This window comes from Hyla sarda, chromosome 8 (genome assembly GCF_029499605.1).
Source record: "Hyla sarda isolate aHylSar1 chromosome 8, aHylSar1.hap1, whole genome shotgun sequence".
NCBI classification, from domain to species: domain Eukaryota; kingdom Metazoa; phylum Chordata; class Amphibia; order Anura; family Hylidae; genus Hyla; species Hyla sarda.
Genome location: NC_079196.1, coordinates 96,313,188 through 96,337,576, shown reverse-complemented (window position 1 = coordinate 96,337,576; position 24,389 = coordinate 96,313,188). Strand labels below are relative to the sequence as shown.

The 24,389-nt window shown below is 47.5% G+C and overlaps 9 pseudogenes; all 9 read right to left on the bottom strand.

The window, feature by feature from the left end:
• Window positions 1-9,282: 9,282 nt before the first annotated feature.
• On the bottom strand, window positions 9,283-9,547 carry LOC130287817 (U2 spliceosomal RNA; annotated as a pseudogene).
• Window positions 9,548-11,007: 1,460 nt separating this feature from the next.
• LOC130289287 (U2 spliceosomal RNA) lies at window positions 11,008-11,271 on the bottom strand (annotated as a pseudogene).
• A 1,462-nt stretch (window positions 11,272-12,733) lies between these two features.
• LOC130287816 (U2 spliceosomal RNA) lies at window positions 12,734-12,998 on the bottom strand (annotated as a pseudogene).
• Window positions 12,999-14,471: 1,473 nt separating this feature from the next.
• Window positions 14,472-14,735, bottom strand: LOC130285668 (U2 spliceosomal RNA; annotated as a pseudogene).
• A 1,469-nt stretch (window positions 14,736-16,204) lies between these two features.
• LOC130287815 (U2 spliceosomal RNA) lies at window positions 16,205-16,469 on the bottom strand (annotated as a pseudogene).
• Window positions 16,470-17,931: 1,462 nt separating this feature from the next.
• On the bottom strand, window positions 17,932-18,196 carry LOC130288533 (U2 spliceosomal RNA; annotated as a pseudogene).
• A 1,455-nt stretch (window positions 18,197-19,651) lies between these two features.
• LOC130285667 (U2 spliceosomal RNA) lies at window positions 19,652-19,915 on the bottom strand (annotated as a pseudogene).
• Window positions 19,916-21,379: 1,464 nt separating this feature from the next.
• Window positions 21,380-21,643, bottom strand: LOC130289286 (U2 spliceosomal RNA; annotated as a pseudogene).
• Window positions 21,644-23,099: 1,456 nt separating this feature from the next.
• LOC130288532 (U2 spliceosomal RNA) lies at window positions 23,100-23,364 on the bottom strand (annotated as a pseudogene).
• Window positions 23,365-24,389: the final 1,025 nt, after the last annotated feature.

The window sequence follows — 24,389 nt, the reverse complement described above, 5'->3', positions numbered from 1 at the left end:
CCAATCACCTTGGTTCAAGTGGCTCCCCAGATGTTGGAAAGCTGCAACTCCCATCATGTCTGAAGTGACTACAGCTGATGGGACAGTCAGGAGAATACACAATGATATCAGTGACTACAGCTCTGATGGGACAGTTAGGAAAATACACAATGATATCACTGACCTGAGTGACGTCTTCTCTGCAGAGTCTGACACCTGGACATCATTGGCTCCTTAATTTGTCAGTAGATCCTCTGTATGATGACAATAATCATTATAACCTTGCCAAATACTGTACCCCCTGAATATAATACTGCCAACCACTGTACCCCCTGAATACTGCCAACCACTGTACCCCTGAATATAATACTGCCAACCACTGTACCCCCGAATATAATACTGCCAACCACTGTACCCCCGAATATAATACTGCCAACCACTGTACCCCTGAATATAATACTGCCAACCACTGTACCCCTGAATATAATACTGCCAATCACTATACACCACTGAATCACCCCATACACCCCACGCAACCCATCCTTAGTCTCCTCATCACCGCATACACACCACGCACCCCTTCCTCAGTCTTATACCCCCATACACCCCACACAACCCATCCTCGGTCTTCTCATCACCCCATACACCCCACACACTCCATCCTCGGTCTCCTCATCACCCCCATATACCCCATCCTCAGTCTCCTCATCACCCCATACACCCCATCCTCAGTCTCATCACCCCCATACACCCCACGCACCCCATCTTCAGTCTCATCACCCCATACACCCCCACACAACCCATCCTCGGTCTCCTCATCACCCCATACACCCCATCCTCAGTCTCCTCATCGCCCCATACACCCCACACAACCCATCTTCAGTCTCCTCATCACCCCATACACCCCACGCACCCCATCCTCAGTCTCCTCATCACCCCATACACCCCATGCACTCCATCCTCAGTCTCCTCATCACCCCATGCACTCCATCCTCAGTCTCCTCATCACCCCATGCACTCCATCCTCAGTCTCCTCATCACCCCATGCACTCCATCCTCAGTCTCCTCCTCACCCCACGCACTCCATCCTAAGTCTCCTCATCACCCCATGCACTCCATCCTCAGTCTCCTCATCACCCCATACACCTCACGCACCCCATCCTCAGTCTCCTCCTCACCCCATGCACTCCATCCTCAGTCTCCTCATCACCCCATGCACTCCATCCTCAGTCTCCTCATCACCCCCATGCACTCCATCCTCAGTCTCCTCATCACCCCATGCACTCCATCCTCAGTCTCCTCCTCACCCCATGCACTCCATCCTCAGTCTCCTCCTCACCCCATGCACTCCATCCTCAGTCTCCTCCTCACCCCATGCACTCCATCCTCAGTCTCCTCATCACCCCATGCACTCCATCCTAAGTCTCCTCATCACCCCATGCACTCCATCCTAAGTCTCCTCATCCCCCCATGCACTCCATCCTCAGTCTCCTCATCACCCCATGCACTCCATCCTCAATCTCCTCATCACCCCATACACCCCACACACCCCATTCTCAGTCTCCTCATCACCCCATACAGCCCACGCACTCCATCCTCAGTCTCCTCATCACCCCATACACCCCATGCACTCCATCCTCAGTCTCCTCATCACCCCATACACCCCATGCACTCCATCCTCAGTCTCCTCATCACCCCATACACCCCATGCACTCCATCCTCAGTCTCCTCATCACCCCATACACCCCACACACCCCATTCTCAGTCTCCTCATCTCCCCCATACACCCCACACACCCCATCCTCAGTCTCCTCATCACCCCACGCACTCCATCCTCAGTCTCCTCATCACCCCATGCACTCCATCCTCACTCTCCTCCTCACCCCACGCACTCCATCCTAAGTCTCCTCATCACCCCATGCACTCCATCCTCAGTCTCCTCATCACCCCATACACCTCACGCACCCCATCCTCAGTCTCCTCCTCACCCCATGCACTCCATCCTCAGTCTCCTCCTCACCCCATGCACTCCATCCTCAGTCTCCTCATCACCCCATGCACTCCATCCTCAGTCTCCTCATCACCCCCATGAACTCCATCCTCAGTCTCCTCATCACCCCATGCACTCCATCCTCAGTCTCCTCCTCACCCCATGCACTCCATCCTCAGTCTCCTCATCACCCCATGCACTCCATCCTCAGTCTCCTCCTCACCCCATGCACTCCATCCTCAGTCTCCTCATCACCCCATGCACTCCATCCTCAGTCTCCTCATCACCCCATGCACTCCATCCTCAGTCTCCTCATCACCCCATGCACTCCATCCTCAGTCTCCTCCTCACCCCACGCACTCCATCCTAAGTCTCCTCATCACCCCATCCTCAGTCTCCTCATCACCCCATGCACTCCATCCTCAATCTCCTCATCACCCCATACACCCCACACACCCCATTCTCAGTCTCCTCATCACCCCATACAGCCCACGCACTCCATCCTCAGTCTCCTCATCACCCCATACACCCCATGCACTCCATCCTCAGTCTCCTCATCACCCCATACACCCCATGCACTCCATTCTCAGTCTCCTCATCACCCCATACACCCCACACACCCCATTCTCAGTCTCCTCATCACCCCATACACCCCACGCACTCCATTCTCAGTCTCCTCATCACCCCATACACCCCACGCACTCCATTCTCAGTCTCCTCATCACCCCACGCACTCCATCCTCAATCTCCTCATCACCCCATACACCCCACGCACTCCATCCTCAGTCTCCTCATCACCCCATGCACTCCATCCTCAGTCTCCTTATCACCCCATACACCCCACACACCTCATCCTCAGTCTCATCACCCCAAACACCCCACGCACTCCATCTTCAGTCTCCTCATCGCCCCATGCACTCCATCTTCAGTCTCCTCATCACCCCCAAACACCCCATGCACTCCATCTTCAGTCTCCTCATCACCCCCAAACACCCCATGCACTCCATCCTGTCTCCTCATCACCCCATACACCCCATGCACTCCATCCTCAGTCTCCTCATCACCCCCATGCACTCCATCCTCAGTCTCCTCATCACCCCATGCACTCCATCCTCAGTCTCCTCCTCACCCCATGCACTCCATCCTCAGTCTCCTCCTCACCCCATGCACTCCATCCTCAGTCTCCTCCTCACCCCATGCACTCCATCCTCAGTCTCCTCATCACCCCATGCACTCCATCCTAAGTCTCCTCATCACCCCATGCACTCCATCCTAAGTCTCCTCATCCCCCCATGCACTCCATCCTCAGTCTCCTCATCACCCCATGCACTCCATCCTCAATCTCCTCATCACCCCATACACCCCACACACCCCATTCTCAGTCTCCTCATCACCCCATACAGCCCACGCACTCCATCCTCAGTCTCCTCATCACCCCATACACCCCATGCACTCCATCCTCAGTCTCCTCATCACCCCATACACCCCATGCACTCCATCCTCAGTCTCCTCATCACCCCATACACCCCATGCACTCCATCCTCAGTCTCCTCATCACCCCATACACCCCACACACCCCATTCTCAGTCTCCTCATCTCCCCCATACACCCCACACACCCCATCCTCAGTCTCCTCATCACCCCACGCACTCCATCCTCAGTCTCCTCATCACCCCATGCACTCCATCCTCACTCTCCTCCTCACCCCACGCACTCCATCCTAAGTCTCCTCATCACCCCATGCACTCCATCCTCAGTCTCCTCATCACCCCATACACCTCACGCACCCCATCCTCAGTCTCCTCCTCACCCCATGCACTCCATCCTCAGTCTCCTCCTCACCCCATGCACTCCATCCTCAGTCTCCTCATCACCCCATGCACTCCATCCTCAGTCTCCTCATCACCCCCATGAACTCCATCCTCAGTCTCCTCATCACCCCATGCACTCCATCCTCAGTCTCCTCCTCACCCCATGCACTCCATCCTCAGTCTCCTCATCACCCCATGCACTCCATCCTCAGTCTCCTCCTCACCCCATGCACTCCATCCTCAGTCTCCTCATCACCCCATGCACTCCATCCTCAGTCTCCTCATCACCCCATGCACTCCATCCTCAGTCTCCTCATCACCCCATGCACTCCATCCTCAGTCTCCTCCTCACCCCACGCACTCCATCCTAAGTCTCCTCATCACCCCATCCTCAGTCTCCTCATCACCCCATGCACTCCATCCTCAATCTCCTCATCACCCCATACACCCCACACACCCCATTCTCAGTCTCCTCATCACCCCATACAGCCCACGCACTCCATCCTCAGTCTCCTCATCACCCCATACACCCCATGCACTCCATCCTCAGTCTCCTCATCACCCCATACACCCCATGCACTCCATTCTCAGTCTCCTCATCACCCCATACACCCCACACACCCCATTCTCAGTCTCCTCATCACCCCATACACCCCACGCACTCCATTCTCAGTCTCCTCATCACCCCATACACCCCACGCACTCCATTCTCAGTCTCCTCATCACCCCACGCACTCCATCCTCAATCTCCTCATCACCCCATACACCCCACGCACTCCATCCTCAGTCTCCTCATCACCCCATGCACTCCATCCTCAGTCTCCTTATCACCCCATACACCCCACACACCTCATCCTCAGTCTCATCACCCCATACACCCCACGCACTCCATCTTCAGTCTCCTCATCGCCCCATGCACTCCATCTTCAGTCTCCTCATCACCCCCAAACACCCCATGCACTCCATCTTCAGTCTCCTCATCACCCCCAAACACCCCATGCACTCCATCCTGTCTCCTCATCACCCCATACACCCCATGCACTCCATCCTCAGTCTCCTCATCACCCCCATGCACTCCATCCTCAGTCTCCTCATCACCCCATGCACTCCATCCTCAGTCTCCTCCTCACCCCATGCACTCCATCCTCAGTCTCCTCCTCACCCCATGCACTCCATCCTCAGTCTCCTCCTCACCCCATGCACTCCATCCTCAGTCTCCTCATCACCCCATGCACTCCATCCTAAGTCTCCTCATCACCCCATGCACTCCATCCTAAGTCTCCTCATCCCCCCATGCACTCCATCCTCAGTCTCCTCATCACCCCATGCACTCCATCCTCAATCTCCTCATCACCCCATACACCCCACACACCCCATTCTCAGTCTCCTCATCACCCCATACAGCCCACGCACTCCATCCTCAGTCTCCTCATCACCCCATACACCCCATGCACTCCATCCTCAGTCTCCTCATCACCCCATACACCCCATGCACTCCATCCTCAGTCTCCTCATCACCCCATACACCCCATGCACTCCATCCTCAGTCTCCTCATCACCCCATACACCCCACACACCCCATTCTCAGTCTCCTCATCTCCCCCATACACCCCACACACCCCATCCTCAGTCTCCTCATCACCCCACGCACTCCATCCTCAGTCTCCTCATCACCCCATGCACTCCATCCTCACTCTCCTCCTCACCCCACGCACTCCATCCTAAGTCTCCTCATCACCCCATGCACTCCATCCTCAGTCTCCTCATCACCCCATACACCTCACGCACCCCATCCTCAGTCTCCTCCTCACCCCATGCACTCCATCCTCAGTCTCCTCCTCACCCCATGCACTCCATCCTCAGTCTCCTCATCACCCCATGCACTCCATCCTCAGTCTCCTCATCACCCCCATGAACTCCATCCTCAGTCTCCTCATCACCCCATGCACTCCATCCTCAGTCTCCTCCTCACCCCATGCACTCCATCCTCAGTCTCCTCATCACCCCATGCACTCCATCCTCAGTCTCCTCCTCACCCCATGCACTCCATCCTCAGTCTCCTCATCACCCCATGCACTCCATCCTCAGTCTCCTCATCACCCCATGCACTCCATCCTCAGTCTCCTCATCACCCCATGCACTCCATCCTCAGTCTCCTCCTCACCCCACGCACTCCATCCTAAGTCTCCTCATCACCCCATCCTCAGTCTCCTCATCACCCCATGCACTCCATCCTCAATCTCCTCATCACCCCATACACCCCACACACCCCATTCTCAGTCTCCTCATCACCCCATACAGCCCACGCACTCCATCCTCAGTCTCCTCATCACCCCATACACCCCATGCACTCCATCCTCAGTCTCCTCATCACCCCATACACCCCATGCACTCCATTCTCAGTCTCCTCATCACCCCATACACCCCACACACCCCATTCTCAGTCTCCTCATCACCCCATACACCCCACGCACTCCATTCTCAGTCTCCTCATCACCCCATACACCCCACGCACTCCATTCTCAGTCTCCTCATCACCCCACGCACTCCATCCTCAATCTCCTCATCACCCCATACACCCCACGCACTCCATCCTCAGTCTCCTCATCACCCCATGCACTCCATCCTCAGTCTCCTTATCACCCCATACACCCCACACACCTCATCCTCAGTCTCATCACCCCATACACCCCACGCACTCCATCTTCAGTCTCCTCATCGCCCCATGCACTCCATCTTCAGTCTCCTCATCACCCCCAAACACCCAATGCACTCCATCTTCAGTCTCCTCATCACCCCCAAACACCCCATGCACTCCATCCTGTCTCCTCATCACCCCATACACCCCATGCACTCCATCCTCAGTCTCCTCATCACCCCCAAACACCCCATGCACTCCATCCTCAGTCTCCTCATCACCCCATGCACTCCATCCTCAGTCTCCTCATCACCCCATGCACTCCATCCTCAGTCTCCTCATCACCCCATACACCCCATGCACTCCATCCTGTTCACCCCGTACACCCCACGCACTCCATCCTCAGTCTCCTCATCACCCCATACACCCCACGCAACCCATCCTCAGTCTCCTCCTCACCCCATACACCCCACGCAACCCATCCTCAGTCTCCTCATCACCCTATTCACTCCATCTTCAGTCTCCTCATCACCCCATGCACTCCATCCTCAGTCTCCTCATCACCCCACGCACCCCATCTTCAATCTCCTCATCACCCTATACACCCCACGCACTCCATCCTCAGTCTCCTCCTCACCCCATGCACTCCATCTTCAGTCTCCTCCTCACCCCATGCACTCCATCCTCAGTCTCCTCATCACCCCATACACCCCACGCACTCCATCCTCAGTCTCCTCATCACCCCATACACCCCACGCACTCCATCCTCAGTCTCCTCTTCACCCCATACACCCCATGCACTCCATCCTCAGTCTCCTCATCACCTCATATACCTTAAGCACCTCATCAGTATTACACAGCTGACACCCCCCCCCCAGTCCTTCTCATCAACATTAAACCCCCTAATCATTACCCCCCTGACCCCCCTTCTGGTCCTCCTTATCAACACTACGCTCTCCCAGACCCCCAATCCTCCTTATCATTACACCACCAACCTCTTCAACACCCCTCCTGTCCTCTTCATCATCATTACAATCCCCTCCCCCACCGCCCTGCACCCGACCATCACTCTCCTCACCTTATCTGCTCAGCGATGCGGTGGTGTGAGGCGGGAGGGTTTGCTGCTCCTGTCGCTTCTGCCGGGGTCAGAGGCCATGACATGTGACGTCAGGGGCTTGGAACAGACGTGCATTCCTGCGCGGGGCACGTCTGTTCCCATCAGCCCCTGGCCTGTCCTCTCGCCCGGCCGGTTTAAAGGTAAATTATTGCTGTCAGCGGCAGGTCCGGGACCTGTTGCTGCAGCATTTAGTATGAAGTACTGGCCGGGGGCCCTGCAGGGGCCCAGACTGTGAGGCCCAGGCTGTGACCTGGGCTACTAGGGGGGCCCCCTAATACGCTGGGCCCCTGTGCAGCCGAACCGGCTGAACAAGTGATATGTCCGCCCCTGACTCACATTACTCATAGGAATGGAAGGAAGGCTGGCAGCCAACCAGCCTCCCATACACTTTCTGGGTGGGTGGCAGTCAGCCACCCATACATACATACAGCACAGGCTAAACCCACATCATCACTTAAAAAAAGGACAGGCGACCATTGCACTCTGATGGAGCATTTAGCAATGCAATCCATAGCCTGGCTTTTGCCTGAACCCCCATCACTCCTCCTCTTGCATATAAGACAATATTTCAGATCTGCATATGAAAACAACACGCCTACCTTTGTTGCACATAGCTGCCTGCCTGTCTCTAGTTACCCCACTGGCTGTAGCTGCGTCCCTTCCGACATGGAATAACACCAACTGTAACGATAAACTGAAAATTAACAGTATAAACCTGCATCATTTTGGACTCTGGTATTTGCTGAATCCGGGTGACCTGACAATCGATGGTGGTGCCGCTGGTGATTCTGGCCTTCTTGGAATCTGTTGGGCCTATGTGTTAGCTCACACATCACTTGGGTATCCATGGTAACTACCACAACATGGTCATCTGCAGTTTACATCTAGCCCGTGGCATTGAATGGCATTTTAAAAGTGCTAAGGGTCCTGGTGCAATAATCCTCCCATGAGGATCAGCCTCAACGGCTTTGTAGATTTCACTCATGTCAGCAACTCCATATACATTTTTTTTTCTTCATGCTTCTTTCTTCATCCTTTTTTCTTTCTGTCATTCAGACTTTCATTCATTCGATCTCTCTCACTCACTTGCTTTAACTCATTTGTTCTCACTCACTCACTCACTCAATCACTCACTCACTCATTCACTCTCACTCACTCTCACTCTCTCACTCACTCGCTCACTAAGTCAGTCTCTCTCTCTCTCTTTTTCTTTTTATATATATTTTTTTCCGTCTTCTTCTTCTTCTTCTTCTTCAGACCCTGTCATAGCACTAATGCCTTTCCAATACCACCAGCAGATGGAGACACTCCATTGCAACATTGGTTGTGAGCAGCAGTTTCTAAAAACAAATGCCTCATGGCGGATTTCCCATCCATCAATGGATGGTAAATTTTGTTTTTATCATTCACTGACCACAGAAACCAATGCATGGTCAAGCAACAGCAATGACACACCCTTGTGTATAGGCATGAGACCCTCATGTCATTTAACAGGATTCAGCACCACCCACAAGACAGCTACCTGTCATGTCATGTCAAACCTGCACAGGTGTGCTAGATTATTATTATTTAGTTTTATTTTATTTTTTTACACCAATCAGTGTGCAAACATGGTCATTAAAACGCTAAATGAATAGACGTTCATAAACCAGTCAGTGCAACTCATCATTTTGGTCTCCAATTCTCAAACTCAAATTCTCACCCACGGAGGATTAAATGAGAATCTTTCTTGTTTAACACTGGAATGGGGTGGTGCACTGTTCACTACCCGAAGATACTGCCACATCGGGTCAATGCATAGGGCGACAGAAGCAAGCTTCCAAATCAGCTCCCTTTCTCAAAAATCCATTTAATTTATGGTCCCCAGATAGGGAACGTATGTATCAGTATGTGCTCACAAGTCACCCAAGTGCAAGTATTCACACAAAAAAAAAACGTGCCTCAGGATGCGATCTGTCGCAAGATCCTTTCTTTTTTTACACTTGATCTAAGCCAAAAGGCCTAGAGGGGATAACCGGGAAAGGGGTGGACCCAACCATGTCCCCTTCATGAGCACTCACATTACTCATAGGAATGGAAGGAAGGCTGGCAGCCAACCAGCCTCCCATACACTTTATGGGTGGGTGGCAGTCAGCCACCCATACATACATACAGCACAGGCTAAACCCACATCATCACTTAAAAAAAGGACAGGCGACCATTGCACTCTGATGGAGCATTTAGCAATGCAATCCATAGCCTGGCTTTTGCCTGAACCCCCATCACTCCTCCTCTTGCATATAAGACAATATTTCAGATCTGCATATGAAAACAACACGCCTACCTTTGTTGCACATAGCTGCCTGCCTGTCTCTAGTTACCCCACTGGCTGTAGCTGCGTCCCTTCCGACATGGAATAACACCAACTGTAACGATAAACTGAAAATTAACAGTATAAACCTGCATCATTTTGGACTCTGGTATTTGCTGAATCCGGGTGACCTGACAATCGATGGTGGTGCCGCTGGTGATTCTGGCCTTCTTGGAATCTGTTGGGCCTATGTGTTAGCTCACACATCACTTGGGTATCCATGGTAACTACCACAACATGGTCATCTGCAGTTTACATCTAGCCCGTGGCATTGAATGGCATTTTAAAAGTGCTAAGGGTCCTGGTGCAATAATCCTCCCATGAGGATCAGCCTCAACGGCTTTGTAGATTGCACTCATGTCAGCAACTCCATATACATTTTTTTTTCTTCATGCTTCTTTCTTCATCCTTTTTTCTTTCTGTCATTCAGACTTTCATTCATTCGATCTCTCTCACTCACTTGCTTTAACTCATTTGTTCTCACTCACTCACTCACTCACTCAATCACTCACTCATTCACTCTCACTCACTCTCACTCTCTCACTCACTCGCTCACTAAGTCAGTCTCTCTCTCTCTCTCTCTTTTTCTTTTTATATATATTTTTTTCCGTCTTCTTCTTCTTCTTCTTCAGACCCTGTCATAGCACTAATGCCTTTCCAATACCACCAGCAGATGGAGACACTCCATTGCAACATTGGTTGTGAGCAGCAGTTTCTAAAAACAAATGCCTCATGGCGGATTTCCCATCCATCAATGGATGGTAAATTTTGTTTTTATCATTCACTGACCACAGAAACCAATGCATGGTCAAGCAACAGCAATGACACACCCTTGTGTATAGGCATGAGACCCTCATGTCATTTAACAGGATTCAGCACCACCCACAAGACAGCTACCTGTCATGTCATGTCAAACCTGCACAGGTGTGCTAGATTATTATTATTTAGTTTTATTTTATTTTTTTACACCAATCAGTGTGCAAACATGGTCATTAAAACGCTAAATGAATAGACGTTCATAAACCAGTCAGTGCAACTCATCATTTTGGTCTCCAATTCTCAAACTCAAATTCTCACCCACGGAGGATTAAATGAGAATCTTTCTTGTTTAACACTGGAATGGGGTGGTGCACTGTTCACTACCCGAAGATACTGCCACATCGGGTCAATGCATAGGGCGACAGAAGCAAGCTTCCAAATCAGCTCCCTTTCTCAAAAATCCATTTAATTTATGGTCCCCAGATAGGAAACGTATGTATCAGTATGTGCTCACAAGTCACCCAAGTGCAAGTATTCACACAAAAAAAAACGTGCCTCAGGATGCGATCTGTCGCAAGATCCTTTCTTTTTTTACACTTGATCTAAGCCAAAAGGCCTAGAGGGGATAACCGGGAAAGGGGTGGACCCAACCATGTCCCCTTCATGAGCACTCACATTACTCATAGGAATGGAAGGAAGGCTGGCAGCCAACCAGCCTCCCATACACTTTCTGGGTGGGTGGCAGTCAGCCACCCATACATACATACAGCACAGGCTAAACCCACATCATCACTTAAAAAAAGGACAGGCGACCATTGCACTCTGATGGAGCATTTAGCAATGCAATCCATAGCCTGGCTTTTGCCTGAACCCCCATCACTCCTCCTCTTGCATATAAGACAATATTTCAGATCTGCATATGAAAACAACACGCCTACCTTTGTTGCACATAGCTGCCTGCCTGTCTCTAGTTACCCCACTGGCTGTAGCTGCGTCCCTTCCGACATGGAATAACACCAACTGTAACGATAAACTGAAAATTAACAGTATAAACCTGCATCATTTTGGACTCTGGTATTTGCTGAATCCGGGTGACCTGACAATCGATGGTGGTGCCGCTGGTGATTCTGGCCTTCTTGGAATCTGTTGGGCCTATGTGTTAGCTCACACATCACTTGGGTATCCATGGTAACTACCACAACATGGTCATCTGCAGTTTACATCTAGCCCGTGGCATTGAATGGCATTTTAAAAGTGCTAAGGGTCCTGGTGCAATAATCCTCCCATGAGGATCAGCCTCAACGGCTTTGTAGATTGCACTCATGTCAGCAACTCCATATACATTTTTTTTTCTTCATGCTTCTTTCTTCATCCTTTTTTCTTTCTGTCATTCAGACTTTCATTCATTCGATCTCTCTCACTCACTTGCTTTAACTCATTTGTTCTCACTCACTCACTCACTCACTCAATCACTCACTCACTCATTCACTCTCACTCACTCTCACTCTCTCACTCACTAAGTCAGTCTCTCTCTCTCTCTCTCTTTTTCTTTTTATATATATTTTTTTCCGTCTTCTTCTTCTTCTTCTTCTTCTTCAGACCCTGTCATAGCACTAATGCCTTTCCAATACCACCAGCAGATGGAGACACTCCATTGCAACATTGGTTGTGAGCAGCAGTTTCTAAAAACAAATGCCTCATGGCGGATTTCCCATCCATCAATGGATGGTAAATTTTGTTTTTATCATTCACTGACCACAGAAACCAATGCATGGTCAAGCAACAGCAATGACACACCCTTGTGTATAGGCATGAGACCCTCATGTCATTTAACAGGATTCAGCACCACCCACAAGACAGCTACCTGTCATGTCATGTCAAACCTGCACAGGTGTGCTAGATTATTATTATTTAGTTTTATTTTATTTTTTTACACCAATCAGTGTGCAAACATGGTCATTAAAACGCTAAATGAATAGACGTTCATAAACCAGTCAGTGCAACTCATCATTTTGGTCTCCAATTCTCAAACTCAAATTCTCACCCACGGAGGATTAAATGAGAATCTTTCTTGTTTAACACTGGAATGGGGTGGTGCACTGTTCACTACCCGAAGATACTGCCACATCGGGTCAATGCATAGGGCGACAGAAGCAAGCTTCCAAATCAGCTCCCTTTCTCAAAAATCCATTTAATTTATGGTCCCCAGATAGGGAACGTATGTATCAGTATGTGCTCACAAGTCACCCAAGTGCAAGTATTCACACAAAAAAAAAACGTGCCTCAGGATGCGATCTGTCGCAAGATCCTTTCTTTTTTTACACTTGATCTAAGCCAAAAGGCCTAGAGGGGATAACCGGGAAAGGGGTGGACCCAACCATGTCCCCTTCATGAGCACTCACATTACTCATAGGAATGGAAGGAAGGCTGGCAGCCAACCAGCCTCCCATACACTTTCTGGGTGGGTGGCAGTCAGCCACCCATACATACATACAGCACAGGCTAAACCCACATCATCACTTAAAAAAAGGACAGGCGACCATTGCACTCTGATGGAGCATTTAGCAATGCAATCCATAGCCTGGCTTTTGCCTGAACCCCCATCACTCCTCCTCTTGCATATAAGACAATATTTCAGATCTGCATATGAAAACAACACGCCTACCTTTGTTGCACATAGCTGCCTGCCTGTCTCTAGTTACCCCACTGGCTGTAGCTGCGTCCCTTCCGACATGGAATAACACCAACTGTAACGATAAACTGAAAATTAACAGTATAAACCTGCATCATTTTGGACTCTGGTATTTGCTGAATCCGGGTGACCTGACAATCGATGGTGGTGCCGCTGGTGATTCTGGCCTTCTTGGAATCTGTTGGGCCTATGTGTTAGCTCACACATCACTTGGGTATCCATGGTAACTACCACAACATGGTCATCTGCAGTTTACATCTAGCCCGTGGCATTGAATGGCATTTTAAAAGTGCTAAGGGTCCTGGTGCAATAATCCTCCCATGAGGATCAGCCTCAACGGCTTTGTAGATTGCACTCATGTCAGCAACTCCATATACATTTTTTTTTCTTCATGCTTCTTTCTTCATCCTTTTTTCTTTCTGTCATTCAGACTTTCATTCATTCGATCTCTCTCACTCACTTGCTTTAACTCATTTGTTCTCACTCACTCACTCACTCACTCAATCACTCACTCACTCACTCATTCACTCTCACTCACTCTCACTCTCTCACTCACTCGCTCACTAAGTCAGTCTCTCTCTCTCTCTCTCTCTTTTTCTTTTTATATATATTTTTTTCCGTCTTCTTCTTCTTCTTCTTCTTCAGACCCTGTCATAGCACTAATGCCTTTCCAATGCCACCAGCAGATGGAGACACTCCATTGCAACATTGGTTGTGAGCAGCAGTTTCTAAAAACAAATGCCTCATGGCGGATTTCCCATCCATCAATGGATGGTAAATTTTGTTTTTATCATTCACTGACCACAGAAACCAATGCATGGTCAAGCAACAGCAATGACACACCCTTGTGTATAGGCATGAGACCCTCATGTCATTTAACAGGATTCAGCACCACCCACAAGACAGCTACCTGTCATGTCATGTCAAACCTGCACAGGTGTGCTAGATTATTATTATTTAGTTTTATTTTATTTTTTTACACCAATCAGTGTGCAAACATGGTCATTAAAACGCTAAATGAATAGACGTTCATAAACCAGTCAGTGCAACTCATCATTTTGGTCTCCAATTCTCAAACTCAAATTCTCACCCACGGAGGATTAAATGAGAATCTTTCTTGTTTAACACTGGAATGGGGTGGTGCACTGTTCACTACCCGAAGATACTGCCACATCGGGTCAATGCATAGGGCGACAGAAGCAAGCTTCCAAATCAGCTCCCTTTCTCAAAAATCCATTTAATTTATGGTCCCCAGATAGGGAACGTATGTATCAGTATGTGCTCACAAGTCACCCAAGTGCAAGTATTCACACAAAAAAAAACGTGCCTCAGGATGCGATCTGTCGCAAGATCCTTTCTTTTTTTACACTTGATCTAAGCCAAAAGGCCTAGAGGGGATAACCGGGAAAGGGGTGGACCCAACCATGTCCCCTTCATGAGCACTCACATTACTCATAGGAATGGAAGGAAGGCTGGCAGCCAACCAGCCTCCCATACACTTTCTGGGTGGGTGGCAGTCAGCCACCCATACATACATACAGCACAGGCTAAACCCACATCATCACTTAAAAAAAGGACAGGCGACCATTGCACTCTGATGGAGCATTTAGCAATGCAATCCATAGCCTGGCTTTTGCCTGAACCCCCATCACTCCTCCTCTTGCATATAAGACAATATTTCAGATCTGCATATGAAAACAACACGCCTACCTTTGTTGCACATAGCTGCCTGCCTGTCTCTAGTTACCCCACTGGCTGTAGCTGCGTCCCTTCCGACATGGAATAACACCAACTGTAACGATAAACTGAAAATTAACAGTATAAACCTGCATCATTTTGGACTCTGGTATTTGCTGAATCCGGGTGACCTGACAATCGATGGTGGTGCCGCTGGTGATTCTGGCCTTCTTGGAATCTGTTGGGCCTATGTGTTAGCTCACACATCACTTGGGTATCCATGGTAACTACCACAACATGGTCATCTGCAGTTTACATCTAGCCCGTGGCATTGAATGGCATTTTGAAAGTGCTAAGGGTCCTGGTGCAATAATCCTCCCATGAGGATCAGCCTCAACGGCTTTGTAGATTGCACTCATGTCAGCAACTCCATATACATTTTTTTTTCTTCATGCTTCTTTCTTCATCCTTTTTTCTTTCTGTCATTCAGACTTTCATTCATTCGATCTCTCTCACTCACTTGCTTTAACTCATTTGTTCTCACTCACTCACTCACTCAATCACTCACTCACTCATTCACTCTCACTCACTCTCACTCTCTCACTCACTCGCTCACTAAGTCAGTCTCTCTCTCTCTCTCTCTTTTTCTTTTTATATATATTTTTTTCCGTCTTCTTCTTCTTCTTCTTCTTCTTCTTCAGACCCTGTCATAGCACTAATGCCTTTCCAATACCACCAGCAGTTGGAGACACTCCATTGCAACATTGGTTGTGAGCAGCAGTTTCTAAAAACAAATGCCTCATGGCGGATTTCCCATCCATCAATGGATGGTAAATTTTGTTTTTATCATTCACTGACCACAGAAACCAATGCATGGTCAAGCAACAGCAATGACACACCCTTGTGTATAGGCATGAGACCCTCATGTCATTTAACAGGATTCAGCACCACCCACAAGACAGCTACCTGTCATGTCATGTCAAACCTGCACAGGTGTGCTAGATTATTATTATTTAGTTTTATTTTATTTTTTTACACCAATCAGTGTGCAAACATGGTCATTAAAACGCTAAATGAATAGACGTTCATAAACCAGTCAGTGCAACTCATCATTTTGGTCTCCAATTCTCAAACTCAAATTCTCACCCACGGAGGATTAAATGAGAATCTTTCTTGTTTAACACTGGAATGGGGTGGTGCACTGTTCACTACCCGAAGATACTGCCACATCGGGTCAATGCATAGGGCGACAGAAGCAAGCTTCCAAATCAGCTCCCTTTCTCAAAAATCCATTTAATTTATGGTCCCCAGATAGGGAACGTATGTATCAGTATGTGCTCACAAGTCACCCAAGTGCAAGTATTCACACAAAAAAAAAACGTGCCTCAGGATGCGATCTGTCGCAAGATCCTTTCTTTTTTTACACTTGATCTAAGCCAAAAGGCCTAGAGGGGATAACCGGGAAAGGGGTGGACCCAACCATGTCCCCTTCATGAGCACTCACATTACTCATAGGAATGGAAGGAAGGCTGGCAGCCAACCAGCCTCCCATACACTTTCTGGGTGGGTGGCAGTCAGCCACCCATACATACATACAGCACAGGCTAAACCCACATCATCACTTAAAAAAAGGACAGGCGACCATTGCACTCTGATGGAGCATTTAGCAATGCAATCCATAGCCTGGCTTTTGCCTGAACCCCCATCACTCCTCCTCTTGCATATAAGACAATATTTCAGATCTGCATATGAAAACAACACGCCTACCTTTGTTGCACATAGCTGCCTGCCTGTCTCTAGTTACCCCATTGGCTGTAGCTGCGTCCCTTCCGACATGGAATAACACCAACTGTAACGATAAACTGAAAATTAACAGTATAAACCTGCATCATTTTGGACTCTGGTATTTGCTGAATCCGGGTGACCTGACAATCGATGGTGGTGCCGCTGGTGATTCTGGCCTTCTTGGAATCTGTTGGGCCTATGTGTTAGCTCACACATCACTTGGGTATCCATGGTAACTACCACAACATGGTCATCTGCAGTTTACATCTAGCCCGTGGCATTGAATGGCATTTTAAAAGTGCTAAGGGTCCTGGTGCAATAATCCTCCCATGAGGATCAGCCTCAACGGCTTTGTAGATTGCACTCATGTCAGCAACTCCATATACATTTTTTTTTCTTCATGCTTCTTTCTTCATCCTTTTTTCTTTCTGTCATTCAGACTTTCATTCATTCGATCTCTCTCACTCACTTGCTTTAACTCATTTGTTCTCACTCACTCACTCACTCAATCACTCACTCATTCACTCTCACTCACTCTCACTCTCTCACTCACTCGCTCACTAAGTCAGTCTCTCTCTCTCTCTCTCTTTTTCTTTTTATATATATTTTTTTCCGTCTTCTTCTTCTTCTTCTTCTTCTTCAGACCCTGTCATAGCACTAATGCCTTTCCAATACCACCAGCAGATGGAGACACTCCATTGCAACATTGGTTGTGAGCAGCAGTTTCTAAAAACAAATGCCTCATGGCGGATTTCCCATCCATCAATGGATGGTAAATTTTGTTTTATCATTCACTGACCACAGAAACCAATGCATGGTCAAGCAACAGCAATGACACACCCTTGTGTATAGGCATGAGACCCTCATGTCATTTAACAGGATTCAGCACCACCCACAAGACAGCTACCTGTCATGTCATGTCAAACCTGCACAGGTGTGCTAGATTATTATTATTTAGTTTTATTTTATTTTTTTTACACCAATCAGTGTGCAAACATGGTCATTAAAACGCTAAATGAATAGACGTTCATAAACCAGTCAGTGCAACTCATCATTTTGGTCTCCAATTCTCAAACTCAAATTCTCACCCACGGAGGATTAAATGAGAATCTTTCTTGTTTAACACTGGAATGGGGTGGTGCACTGTTCACTACCCGAAGATACTGCCACATCGGGTCAATGCATAGGGCGACAGAAGCAAGCTTCCAAATCAGCTCCCTTTCTCAAAAATCCATTTAATTTATGGTCCCCAGATAGGGAACGTATGTATCAGTATGTGCTCACAAGTCACCCAAGTGCAAGTATTCACACAAAAAAAAACGTGCCTCAGGATGCGATCTGTCGCAAGATCCTTTCTTTTTTTTACACTTGATCTAAGCCAAAAGGCCTAGAGGGGATAAACGGGAAAGGGGTGGACCCAACCATGTCCCCTTCATGAGCACTCACATTACTCATAGGAATGGAAGGAAGGCTGGCAGCCAACCAGCCTCCCATACACTTTCTGGGTGGGTGGCAGTCAGCCACCCATACATACATACAGCACAGGCTAAACCCACATCATCACTTAAAAAAAGGACAGGCGACCATTGCACTCTGATGGAGCATTTAGCAATGCAATCCATAGCCTGGCTTTTGCCTGAACCCCCATCACTCCTCCTCTTGCATATAAGACAATATTTCAGATCTGCATATGAAAACAACACGCCTACCTTTGTTGCACATAGCTGCCTGCCTGTCTCTAGTTACCCCACTGGCTGTAGCTGCATCCCTTCCGACATGGAATAACACCAACTGTAACGATAAACTGAAAATTAACAGTATAAACCTGCATCATTTTGGACTCTGGTATTTGCTGAATCCGGGTGACCTGACAATCGATGGTGGTGCCGCTGGTGATTCTGGCCTTCTTGGAATCTGTTGGGCCTATGTGTTAGCTCACACATCACTTGGGTATCCATGGTAACTACCACAACATGGTCATCTGCAGTTTACATCTAGCCCGTGGCATTGAATGGCATTTTAAAAGTGCTAAGGGTCCTGGTGCAATAATCCTCCCATGAGGATCAGCCTCAACGGCTTTGTAGATTGCACTTATGTCAGCAACTCCATATACATTTTTTTTTCTTCATGCTTCTTTCTTCATCCTTTTTTCTTTCTGTCATTCAGACTTTCATTCATTCGATCTCTCTCACTCACTTGCTTTAACTCATTTGTTCTCACTCACTCACTCACTCAATCACTCACTCATTCACTCTCACTCACTCTCACTCTCTCACTCACTCGCTCACTAAGTCAGTCTCTCTCTCTCTCTTTTTCTTTTTATATATATTTTTTTCCGTCTTCTTCTTCTTCTTCTTCTTCAGACCCTGTCATAGCACTAATGCCTTTCCAATACCACCAGCAGATGGAGACACTCCATTGCAACATTGGTTGTGAGCAGCAGTTTCTAAAAACAAATGCCTCATGGCGGATTTCCCATCCATCAATGGATGGTAAATTTTGTTTTTATCATTCACTGACCACAGAAACCAATGCATGGTCAAGCAACAGCAATGACACACCCTTGTGTATAGGCATGAGACCCTCATGTCATTTAACAGGATTCAGCACCACCCACAAGACAGCTACCTGTCATGTCATGTCAAACCTGCACAGGTGTGCTAGATTATTATTATTTAGTTTTATTTTATTTTTTTACACCAATCAGTGTGCAAACATGGTCATTAAAACGCTAAATGAATAGACGTTCATAAACCAGTCAGTGCAACTCATCATTTTGGTCTCCAATTCTCAAACTCAAATTCTCACCCACGGAGGATTAAATGAGAATCTTTCTTGTTTAACACTGGAATGGGGTGGTGCACTGTTCACTACCCGAAGATACTGCCACATCGGGTCAATGCATAGGGCGACAGAAGCAAGCTTCCAAATCAGCTCCCTTTCTCAAAAATCCATTTAATTTATGGTCCCCAGATAGGGAACGTATGTATCAGTATGTGCTCACAAGTCACCCAAGTGCAAGTATTCACACAAAAAAAAACGTGCCTCAGGATGCGATCTGTCGCAAGATCCTTTCTTTTTTTACACTTGATCTAAGCCAAAAGGCCTAGAGGGGATAACCGGGAAAGGGGTGGACCCAACCATGTCCCCTTCATGAGCACTCACATTACTCATAGGAATGGAAGGAAGGCTGGCAGCCAACCAGCCTCCCATACACTTTATGGGTGGGTGGCAGTCAGCCACCCATACATACATACAGCACAGGCTAAACCCACATCATCACTTAAAAAAAGGACAGGCGACCATTGCACTCTGATGGAGCATTTAGCAATGCAATCCATAGCCTGGCTTTTGCCTGAACCCCCATCACTCCTCCTCTTGCATATAAGACAATATTTCAGATCTGCATATGAAAACAACACGCCTACCTTTGTTGCACATAGCTGCCTGCCTGTCTCTAGTTACCCCACTGGCTGTAGCTGCGTCCCTTCCGACATGGAATAACACCAACTGTAACGATAAACTGAAAATTAACAGTATAAACCTGCATCATTTTGGACTCTGGTATTTGCTGAATCCGGGTGACCTGACAATCGATGGTGGTGCCGCTGGTGATTCTGGCCTTCTTGGAATCTGTTGGGCCTATGTGTTAGCTCACACATCACTTGGGTATCCATGGTAACTACCACAACATGGTCATCTGCAGTTTACATCTAGCCCGTGGCATTGAATGGCATTTTAAAAGTGCTAAGGGTCCTGGTGCAATAATCCTCCCATGAGGATCAGCGTCAACGGCTTTGTAGATTGCACTCATGTCAGCAACTCCATATACATTTTTTTTTCTTCATGCTTCTTTCTTCATCCTTTTTTCTTTCTGTCATTCAGACTTTCATTCATTCGATCTCTCTCACTCACTTGCTTTAACTCATTTGTTCTCACTCACTCACTCACTCACTCAATCACTCACTCACTCATTCACTCTCACTCACTCTCACTCTCTCACTCACTCGCTCACTAAGTCAGTCTCTCTCTCTCTCTCTCTTTTTCTTTTTATATATATTTTTTTCCGTCTTCTTCTTCTTCTTCTTCAGACCCTGTCATAGCACTAATGCCTTTCCAATACCACCAGCAGATGGAGACACTCCATTGCAACATTGGTTGTGAGCAGCAGTTTCTAAAAACAAATGCCTCATGGCGGATTTCCCATCCATCAATGGATGGTAAATTTTGTTTTTATCATTCACTGACCACAGAAACCAATGCATGGTCAAGCAACAGCAATGACACACCCTTGTGTATAGGCATGAGACCCTCATGTCATTTAACAGGATTCAGCACCACCCACAAGACAGCTACCTGTCATGTCATGTCAAACCTGCACAGGTGTGCTAGATTATTATTATTTAGTTTTATTTAATTTTTTTACACCAATCAGTGTGCAAACATGGTCATTAAAACGCTAAATGAATAGACGTTCATAAACCAGTCAGTGCAACTCATCATTTTGGTCTCCAATTCTCAAACTCAAATTCTCACCCACGGAGGATTAAATGAGAATCTTTCTTGTTTAACACTGGAATGGGGTGGTGCACTGTTCACTACCCGAAGATACTGCCACATCGGGTCAATGCATAGGGCGACAGAAGCAAGCTTCCAAATCAGCTCCCTTTCTCAAAAATCCATTTAATTTATGGTCCCCAGATAGGAAACGTATGTATCAGTATGTGCTCACAAGTCACCCAAGTGCAAGTATTCACACAAAAAAAAACGTGCCTCAGGATGCGATCTGTCGCAAGATCCTTTCTTTTTTTACACTTGATCTAAGCCAAAAGGCCTAGAGGGGATAACCGGGAAAGGGGTTGACCCAACCATGTCCCCTTCATGAGCACTCACATTACTCATAGGAATGGAAGGAAGGCTGGCAGCCAACCAGCCTCCCATACACTTTCTGGGTGGGTGGCAGTCAGCCACCCATACATACATACAGCACAGGCTAAACCCACATCATCACTTAAAAAAAGGACAGGCGACCATTGCACTCTGATGGAGCATTTAGCAATGCAATCCATAGCCTGGCTTTTGCCTGAACCCCCATCACTCCTCCTCTTGCATATAAGACAATATTTCAGATCTGCATATGAAAACAACACGCCTACCTTTGTTGCACATAGCTGCCTGCCTGTCTCTAGTTACCCCACTGGCTGTAGCTGCGTCCCTTCCGACATGGAATAACACCAACTGTAACGATAAACTGAAAATTAACAGTATAAACCTGCATCATTTTGGACTCTGGTATTTGCTGAATCCGGGTGACCTGACAATCGATGGTGGTGCCGCTGGTGATTCTGGCCTTCTTGGAATCTGTTGGGCCTATGTGTTAGCTCACACATCACTTGGGTATCCATGGTAACTACCACAACATGGTCATCTGCAGTTTACATCTAGCCCGTGGCATTGAATGGCATTTTAAAAGTGCTAAGGGTCCTGGTGCAATAATCCTCCCATGAGGATCAGCCTCAACGGCTTTGTAGATTGCACTCATGTCAGCAACTCCATATACATTTTTTTTTCTTCATGCTTCTTTCTTCATCCTATTTTCTTTCTGTCATTCAGACTTTCATTCATTCGATCTCTCTCACTCACTTGCTTTAACTCATTTGTTCTCACTCACTCACTCACTCACTCAATCACTCACTCACTCATTCACTCTCACTCACTCTCACTCTCTCACTCACTAAGTCAGTCTCTCTCTCTCTCTCTCTTTTTCTTTTTATATATATTTTTTTCCGTCTTCTTCTTCTTCTTCTTCAGACCCTGTCATAGCACTAATGCCTTTCCAATACCACCAGCAGATGGAGACACTCCATTGCAACATTGGTTGTGAGCAGCAGTTTCTAAAAACAAATGCCTCATGGCGGATTTCCCATCCATCAATGGATGGTAAATTTTGTTTTATCATTCACTGACCACAGAAACCAATGCATGGTCAAGCAACAGCAATGACACACCCTTGTGTATAGGCATGAGACCCTCATGTCATTTAACAGGATTCAGCACCACCCACAAGACAGCTACCTGTCATGTCATGTCAAACCTGCACAGGTGTGCTAGATTATTATTATTTAGTTTTATTTTATTTTTTTTACACCAATCAGTGTGCAAACATGGTCATTAAAACGCTAAATGAATAGACGTTCATAAACCAGTCAGTGCAACTCATCATTTTGGTCTCCAATTCTCAAACTCAAATTCTCACCCACGGAGGATTAAATGAGAATCTTTCTTGTTTAACACTGGAATGGGGTGGTGCACTGTTCACTACCCGAAGATACTGCCACATCGGGTCAATGCATAGGGCGACAGAAGCAAGCTTCCAAATCAGCTCCCTTTCTCAAAAATCCATTTAATTTATGGTCCCCAGATAGGGAACGTATGTATCAGTATGTGCTCACAAGTCACCCAAGTGCAAGTATTCACACAAAAAAAAACGTGCCTCAGGATGCGATCTGTCGCAAGATCCTTTCTTTTTTTTACACTTGATCTAAGCCAAAAGGCCTAGAGGGGATAAACGGGAAAGGGGTGGACCCAACCATGTCCCCTTCATGAGCACTCACATTACTCATAGGAATGGAAGGAAGGCTGGCAGCCAACCAGCCTCCCATACACTTTCTGGGTGGGTGGCAGTCAGCCACCCATACATACATACAGCACAGGCTAAACCCACATCATCACTTAAAAAAAGGACAGGCGACCATTGCACTCTGATGGAGCATTTAGCAATGCAATCCATAGCCTGGCTTTTGCCTGAACCCCCATCACTCCTCCTCTTGCATATAAGACAATATTTCAGATCTGCATATGAAAACAACACGCCTACCTTTGTTGCACATAGCTGCCTGCCTGTCTCTAGTTACCCCACTGGCTGTAGCTGCATCCCTTCCGACATGGAATAACACCAACTGTAACGATAAACTGAAAATTAACAGTATAAACCTGCATCATTTTGGACTCTGGTATTTGCTGAATCCGGGTGACCTGACAATCGATGGTGGTGCCGCTGGTGATTCTGGCCTTCTTGGAATCTGTTGGGCCTATGTGTTAGCTCACACATCACTTGGGTATCCATGGTAACTACCACAACATGGTCATCTGCAGTTTACATCTAGCCCGTGGCATTGAATGGCATTTTAAAAGTGCTAAGGGTCCTGGTGCAATAATCCTCCCATGAGGATCAGCCTCAACGGCTTTGTAGATTGCACTTATGTCAGCAACTCCATATACATTTTTTTTTCTTCATGCTTCTTTCTTCATCCTTTTTTCTTTCTGTCATTCAGACTTTCATTCATTCGATCTCTCTCACTCACTTGCTTTAACTCATTTGTTCTCACTCACTCACTCACTCAATCACTCACTCACTCATTCACTCTCACTCACTCTCACTCTCTCACTCACTCGCTCACTAAGTCAGTCTCTCTCTCTCTCTTTTTTTTTTTATATATATTTTTTTCCGTCTTCTTCTTCTTCTTCTTCTTCAGACCCTGTCATAGCACTAATGCCTTTCCAATACCACCAGCAGATGGAGACACTCCAT